The sequence below is a fragment of the Cynoglossus semilaevis genome, chromosome W, assembly GCF_000523025.1.
Source record: "Cynoglossus semilaevis isolate Cse_v1.0 chromosome W, Cse_v1.0, whole genome shotgun sequence".
Taxonomy (NCBI): domain Eukaryota; kingdom Metazoa; phylum Chordata; class Actinopteri; order Pleuronectiformes; family Cynoglossidae; genus Cynoglossus; species Cynoglossus semilaevis.
The window spans coordinates 15991784-16000423 of NC_024327.1; the positions used below are offsets into that span (position 1 = coordinate 15991784).

Below are 8640 nucleotides of genomic sequence, written 5' to 3' on the forward strand. Positions count from 1 at the left end.
CCTGGTGCATGATCCACAAAGAACTGCAGATAACTTTTTTCTAACAGTAACAGCAAAAAGAGTTCCAGCAAAATACATCAGTCTTTTGTTATTTCTTCTTTTCTCTTCCACTTTCCTCCTGTGGAGCTCACTCCTCTGGTTAAAGGTATCTGTAAATCTGGATGAAGTGGATCTGGACTGATGTTCCTGTTGAGTTTTAGACTGATGCCAATCTTCTCTCTCAGCTCTGTTGTAACCAAATGTGGTTTGGTTTTATTATCTGCACTTCCTCACCACGTTCCTACGCACATGTGTTTGTTTTTACTATGAACCAACCATGAAGTTCACTGGAAGAAATACCTAAGGTGTGATTCTCAAACCTGACTGAGGTTGTAGCTACTTGTTTTCCACAGCTCTCCAGGTCAACGTTGCTGTTGTTGCTGCTTTAGTGTTCATCAATGTGGACCCAAAGTTGTCCTGCTGATTAATGTCAAAGCGACAAGAAGCTAATTGGTCGTCTCGTCCCCAGGGACACATTGGCATGTAGCATAGCTTAGCCTCGAAATGAACCAGACCCACTGACCCACAGCTGCCCCGTGGAAGTTAATGCTGAGTACTTACAAGAATAGCTGCTAACCTTGCTAATTGGGTTAACATTAATGAGACTGAGTACAGAACAGGATTGGTCATTTGTTGTGGTTCTGAACATGAGATGCCTTTGTTTTGCAGAATAAAAACAATAGTTTTGGTCAATAGTCACACCTACTTCATAGTTTAGAAGCTTGTAGTTGAAAATTTCAGTGAACATTGCCATGCTTATAAAGTGTTTGAAACGGATGAAAAAGATGTTGTTAAAGCAGACTGTATTGAAATATACAAGCCCTTTGATTTGCAAAGTGCTTATGGTGATGATGAGTATTAAGACAATAAATGCAGACTAGTATTTAAAAGCTCGTATATGTCACTTCAAAGTGCCAAAATAACGCTCTAAAAGTTACACCATAACACTCTAAGTGAAAACAGTTAACACAATCCAGTGTGAAAATAAACACTGCAAAGTGTCATAAATAACACTATGGTTGTTGTGAAGTAGCACCCTCAGTGAAAAGAGTTAACCCAATCCAGTGTAAAAGTGAACCCCAATCCGTGTCCTAAAACAACACCCTAAATGTTAGGTAGTTAGACTCTGACTGAAGACAGTTCACACCATATAGTGTGAAATTCTATAATATAACACTGTGGGTGTTATATTTACACTACACTACTATAACACTACATTGGAGTTAAAATAATAACACTTTGCAAAGTGTTACTTTAACTCTAAACCAGTGAGAATTATATAAACACTGGGAAAGTGTTAAATTTAACACTATGGGAGTTGAGTTAACACTGGCGATTTTGCTGTGTACAGTTCCTCCTTGACCAACTTTTTCACTTTTGTGCAAACTACAAAACATGGGAGAAACATAATGGGCTCACTTACCGCCCACATTTGATTGTCTGTGGAGTTGAATCTAAAATGCCCCTGTTTTTTTAGTTTGTAATTAAAGGCACAGTAAGCAATTACAGTGTTCCATCTATAATCAGAACAATAATCAAAACAATACAATAATCAGTTACTTGTCAAGAACATCTCCATGCATGTGAAGTGAGAAAGCATGATTTTGTTTACTTTCATGTGGACAACCTGCAATATCCTAGGCCTTTTGACCTACAAAGGTCATGTAGGGTTATTAACTCTTCCTTATTCATTGTCCCACATTGCTTTCTTTTGTAAACTTTCATTTTTATTTTAATATGTCATATAGACAATGCAAATATGGAGATCACCTGCACCTTAATGATTTCTAAAATAAATACTAGCACTGGCAATACTATGTTGTGTCCTGTTTATTTTCATTTCATAGTACATCACATTACTTATTATAGTATTATCATTATAATTATATTAATATAAATAAAATAATGTATGTTTTAGAGACAGTAGCAATAGGCAGAAGACAGGAGACGGAGATGGAGATGGCAGAGTTAAAGATGCTAAGATTCTCTTTAGGAGTGACAAGAATGGACAGGATCAGGAATGGTCATTAGAGGGACAACACAGACAGGAAGGTTAGGAGAAAAAGCTAGAGAAGCCAGATTGAGATGGTTTGGACATGTGCAGAGGAGGGACAGTGGATGCATTGGTAGACGAATGTTAGAGATGGAGCTACCAGGTAGGAGACAAAGAGGAAGGCCAAAGAGGAGATATATGGATGCAGTGAGGGAGGACATGCAGATAGTTGGAATCAGAGTAGAAGATGCAGAGAACAGGGAGAGATGGAAATCAATGATTTGCTATGGCAACCCCTGAAAAAAAGGGACAAAGCCGACTCTAAGGCTAAAGAGAATTACACATTAAAGTGTCTTTTTATTAAAATAAATTTGGAGTTAACTGGGTTCTCTACAGTATAACCATATTACTCTGAACAGTGTAACTATGCCACAGTGTTAAATATTTGTTCACATTCCATTGTTAATATTTACACAATATTGAGTAGAATTTACTCTGGAAATGTTACACTGACCATAAAGTAAAATTTACACTAATTTTGAGTGGGACCAAATGTTATCTGAAATGGAGTTAATTTAAACTCTTTAAGAGTACAATGAAATGATGGCTTTACTGGCCACACCGCTGTGCATTAATTAATTATTCTGTGACACAGGCTATTACACATATACAGGCAACTGTACCAAGCCTCCCATAAAGACAAACTATACAGCGCATCACACATGATGGCACACAACTGAAGCACACTGGGCAGCCAACCATAAAGTTCAACTCTATTATCACAGCAAAAGCCGACAAAATTGGATGACGTAAGAGTTGATCAGACTGAGGGCAATCTGTATCCATTCAGAGAGAGGCATGAAGCCGCTCAGGGACACAATTTTATGCAATCAGTTGTAGATGAATGTGTGTCAGAAGACGGCTGTCCAAATTATAACATCATGACAAAGGCAAGGTTAAGACCCGTCGTGACAAGACGTGTTAATGGAGATGTTATCTTTTCTTACATCAGTAGTCAAAAGGTCTGCAACATCCTATAAAAGCTTTGAATGTGTGGTCATAGATAAACAGACTGCGCAATATATATCAGTTGAATCCCTTTGATGGGGTGGCGATGTTATGCACCGTTTTAAACACCTCTGAAGCGACGAGGTTGAGACGAGCGGTGGAGAACAGCGTAGGTGAAGATGAGGATCCAGAGTGTAAATACTGATTGGTCTAAGGTGTCTGGTTGTACCCAGAAAGCTAATGAACCTGTGATGACTTTGCACACAGGTACACAGAAACATTTTTGAGGCATCCAGGTGTGAATGGTTTAACAGAGGATAACATAATTTGTTGCAGAACCTATGCCCTGAGATAAGACAGGCCATGAAGATGACATCTTCAACATAGAAGGATGCAACATATACCTCTGATATGCTAATTGTTTAAGTTTATCAGTGTCCTAAAACAACACCCTAAATGTTAGGTAGTTACACTCTGAGTGAAGACAGTTCACACCATATAGTGTGAAATTCTAACACTGTGGGTGTTATATTTTTAACACTACATTGGAGTTAAAATAATAACACTCTGCAAAGTGTTACTTCAACTCTAAACCAGTGAGAACTATATAAACACTGGGAAAGTGTTAAATTTAACACTATAGGAGTTGAATTAACACTGGCGATTTTGCAGTGTACCAACCTCCCTAACTGGGATTCGATTTTGCCCAGGAGGTGAACCCTGGGGTTCCCCACCAATGACAGAGACATTGCCTCTGGGCCAAAGCGCCACATCTTATTTTACTATTAAGATATTATACATTTAGTTACCAGACTTTCTGTAAGAAAGTTTGGCTACAGAGAGCTTTGGTTAGGCCCCTGTGATTTACTGTGCCTATAGAAGTATTTTTTCTTTTCTGTAAAATCTGTTGTTTTAGTAGTGGCTTCATTTATAGCAATGAGAGACAGAGCTGTCAAAGTGCACAGAGGGGTAGAGAGAGAGACACTTCATGATTTATTGTTTGGAAATTAACTGTTTGCTCTTAAAACAGCCACCATGCTCAGATTATGGTAATTTAGTGACACACACAATGATTGATGGATGGAAAGTTACATTAATTAATTGTTTTGTTTGTCAAGGGAACTTGTTTTTTCTTTCTCTCTAAAATGATTAACAGCAAAATATTGCATCCATAATTTGTAATGCTGGCTCGCAAAGTTTGCTTGTTTTTGTCAGCTTTTTTCTAAAGCTGTTGTACGTGTGTTTGTTTTGTGAAGTTCTCCACACTGTAGCAGTGTTCATTTTTAATGTTTTTTAAACAAAAGGAGTTTGATACTGGAGTGGAAACATTTTTATTAGTGGGATTTTCTACCATCCAAACTCCGGATGCATTTTTCCTGTGTACAGTGTGTGTGTGTGTGTGTGTGTGTGGCCCTCCCTGTTTCAGCCTCTATATGTGTTTACACATGTGGGTCCACTGAAATTGATGGGTGAGTGCTTAAGGCACTGTATCTGCCCAGGCTGTGTCAATATTAACCTGTGAGGATGAGGGGCTACAACACACCTCCCCTGCTTTTCCCTCCACACCTCCATCCTTCACTCCCTCTCTACAATATGGCTGCTGTCATAGTCAGCACCATCAATCCATACATACACGCACACACACACACACACACTTGCTTGACACTGCCATTTCTCATATCCTGATGAGTGCAATAAAGCTTCCCAACATTCGTTAAAACACACATATTCACTCACTTAAATACCAATGCACAAGCAGAGGCTTACTCCTAACGCACAAATGCAGATACACACACACACAGATCCAACATTATTCTACTGTAAACTCCATGAACCAACACGTGCCTGTATGTACACATATGCGTTTGCGTAAGGCAATAAAACCTTCATAATTTACAGTATAATAGAAACATAAATGTAGGGATGATGATGATGCTGAGGCTCCACATCCCAGCTGCGTTTGTAAAGCACACACACACACACAGGCATTCACACTCAGTGGCAGGGAAATAGAGTCAAAAAATGAGCAAGAGTGCAAATCTCCGAGATAACACGCAGGGCAACAGTCTGTCTACCATTTGGCTCTTAACTGAGTAAATTACTACTCAAATTGCCTGCCCCAACCCTCTGCCTCTTTCTGCCACCTCCAGATAAACAGATTGTCCTGTCTTCGTATATTACCAACATGTTAGCTATACAAATGTAACTCCCTAAGTGCTTCCGTGGATATTAGAATACAAATTTTTGGCACAGGATCTGCTAAACTTTTAAGATTTTGGACAGCATACAAAAATGTACAAAAGTTAAAAATGCAAAATAAAACTAAAACTCACAAAAGTAGTGGCACTTTGGCCCAGAGGCAATGTCTCTGTCATTGGTGTGGAACCCCAGGGTTCACCTCCTGGGCAAGTTCAAATCCCTGTTAGGGCAGTTGGTACCTTCCAGTGGACTCACCACCTGTAGGAAGGTTCAGGGGGGGTTGGTACGGTGCAGTGTGATTTGGGCAGCAGTCATGGAGACTGCTGCCCCTGTGACCCGGTAACGGATAAACGGATGAAAATGGATGGATGGATGGATGGAACAAAAGTAGGGTTTTTATTTGTGATGATGATGAAATCATCACAGATAATTGATCTTTTTTTTTACCAGGTCATCACTTAGTTCACTCTACTGTTGTAATTTATTTTTGGAGTTGTTTGTTTTCACTAATAGTGGCTCACAACCAAGACAGATGAAACTAAGCAAGGGCTGCATCAGGTCTTTGTGTGTCATGTGACTATGACCAAGACCCCTTTGACCATCTAGCCAGTGATGCAATTCATACATTTTTTGATAAGATTATATGATGCTACATAAGCATTACCAAAATTTGAAGCTGATGTGATCAATCATGCAATGTTATATAATATAAAAATTGTGCATAAGGAAGACAGTTTTTTTCATACCTTTTTAGTCAAAGCTGATATAACCTGCAGTTTTTCAAGGTTGACCACTGAAGTCCTCCATTAGTCCATTAATAAAAAACATGACGATGGAACTGTCTTTGAATTTGAGTAAAGTTTTGCAACTTTTCATGCATGTTTTGGTCAGACAGTATAATGTAGTCAAGAAAATAATAAACAGAGACCATCACTGACTGGTTTAATTTGTTAATTGGGTTTGTGATTGTCTGAGCATTATGTTGTTGCCACTTGATTTTTGTCATTCTCCCTTGTGTTCTGCCCAGACTTAAACATCTAAAAAAAACAAAACAATTTCAACTAGTTAAAAAAGTACTGGCAAAAAAGTTAAACAAATGTCAATGAAACCACAAAACTGATTGATTAGCCAACAATTAACTACTTGTTAAAGCCATCCACAACCTCGCACCACCATACCTCTCAGGTCTTCTCCATGTCACTGCTCCCTCCCGCTCCCTCAGATCATGATGATCTGACTGTCCCCTCTGACTGTCCCCTCTGCCCGTCTCACCACAATGGGGTACAGAGCTTTCAGTCACTCTGCTCCCCAGCTTTCTACCCCCCGACACGAGGAACATCAACTCACTCTCACAATTCAAGTCTGCACTTAAAACTCATCTGTTTAAAATTGCCTTCTCTGTCTGATATTCCACTGTTGTATTTTAACTTGTTCTTAATGTTTTATTGTTTTTTAATGTTGTGTTGTTATCTTTGTATTCACTGTAAGGTGTCCTTAGGTGACAGAAAGGCACCTATGAAATAAAATGTATTATTACTATTATTATTGTTGCAGCTTTAACATTTAATCTATTGGACACTAAGGAGCCTTTGGCAAAATGTTTGTACTTTTTTGTTTGTCACATTTTGATTCTTCAGGTCTCACTTTTATATAGTCATTCTCCCTGTCTCTCTCTCTCTCTTTCACTCACTCACTCACTCACTCACTCACTCTGCTTGTCTTTGCTCCACAGGTAGCAAGTCTTTAGTGGCTGCTTGCAGTTTTCCCAACCTGCTATCATTATTCACAATAGCCTTAGGTACAAAACTCAGGCCTCATAACTCACGCCCTGTGTGCGTAAATTCCCGTGCAAACACAGTCAAAGCAAAAACACATTTCCTGCTGTCGCCAACGTCTCTGGCAAAGAATTATTTAAGCGTTTATCCATTTAGGCTCTTTGCATACCCTTTCCTTGAGAACCCAGAACGCTAAGAGAGTTGCGAGTTCTTCTCAGGCGATTGTCTCACCACCCTGATGAATCTATCAAGCGAGGTTTGATTTATACATCTGTCTGTGATCACAGCGGTACAGCTACAGCAAATGAGGTGGCAAGGAGCGAGCTGACACCACCCTGCTCAAACACGCATGCAAATGAGCACGAACACGCGCACACATGTGCAATGTATAACAAACACACATACACAAGGACGCAGCTTACGAAGTTTTTGGAGACAGAGGGAGGGGAGAAAGGGCATAAAAGTTTGCAGTGAAAGAGGCTTAAATGTCTTTCACTCCTCTGATACAGGCCTCCTCTGCATGCTTCATCCATCTGCTCTAAGCGTAGGGATTTGGGGGCCAGGAGGCAACCATTGAGTCTATAAATGTTTTGTTTTGTTTGTTTGCCCTCAAAGCCCGAGGAATCCACAGGGGGAGAAGGAAGAAATGAAGGAACGAGAAAGAATGAGTGTTTCTGCAGAGATGATGTGGGGGAGCCATCAGTGTAAGTTGAAAGAAACAGTTTCTGATGACTTTCCTTTGCAGTGGTTTTCCAAACTTATTTAAATGCCACATTTGTGTTTATATGTTATACATTCTGTATTGATAAAATATGTTGAGTTGCAGACAAAATCGATAAAGTATTGCTACTAATGTGTTTTAACCATGTCTTCTTCTTTCGGCTGTTCCCTTCAGGGGTCACCAGAAATGGATAATTTGCCTTCATCTCACTCCGTCTCTAACTTTTTTTTCTGGTACAATAACCAGATTTATTGGCTAAGTCTTCGAATCTCTTCTGGTATACTTTGGGTCTCCAAAGTCAGCAACGAGATGTGAAGTTTAGGTAGCGGTCTAAAGGTCATCCATCAAATCATTCAAAAAAATGGTTCCATCAGGCAGGACATCTAGTTGACTTGCCTACTGTCTACTGTGTATACTGAAGAGACAGCAACCTGTCTCAGCAAACTTCTAAACAATCTTGACCTCACCTCTCTATCCTTTTTTCCTCCTTGTTATAGTCATGTTCTTCCAGGTCACTCCCAACATAAATGTCAGTGTCTTTTTCTCTACCACCTCCTTCAGCTCAGCCTATTGTCTCACACCTCGGCTGATGGGGCCAATGGGATTGGGTTGATGCGATTTTCCGCAGTTGTCTTATGCCTAGAGGGTTGTGGTTTTCACTTCAGATATGATAAATCATATGTCTCTAGCCTTGCTGTCAGGTAGGTAGATGGCAATGCTTGTAGTGTTAATTGCTTTGAGTAGTCAATGTGATGAGACAAGTGCTACATGTTACAAGTACAAATCATTTACCATTAAACACATTTTCAATTAATCTTTAAAAGATGCTTCTGTCTCCAAACCATACATCCCAGTCAATCTCACTACCATCCTGTAAATCAGGGGTGCCCAAACTGTTCCACGAA

The 8640-nt window shown here is 39.5% G+C and overlaps 1 protein-coding gene across 1 annotated transcript in view; it reads right to left on the bottom strand.

Moving 5' to 3' along the window:
* The window catches only part of LOC103397289 (calmodulin-regulated spectrin-associated protein 1-B-like), a 411725-nt gene that overhangs the window by 80740 nt on the left and 322345 nt on the right, over positions 1-8640 (bottom strand). The window lies entirely within an intron of this gene.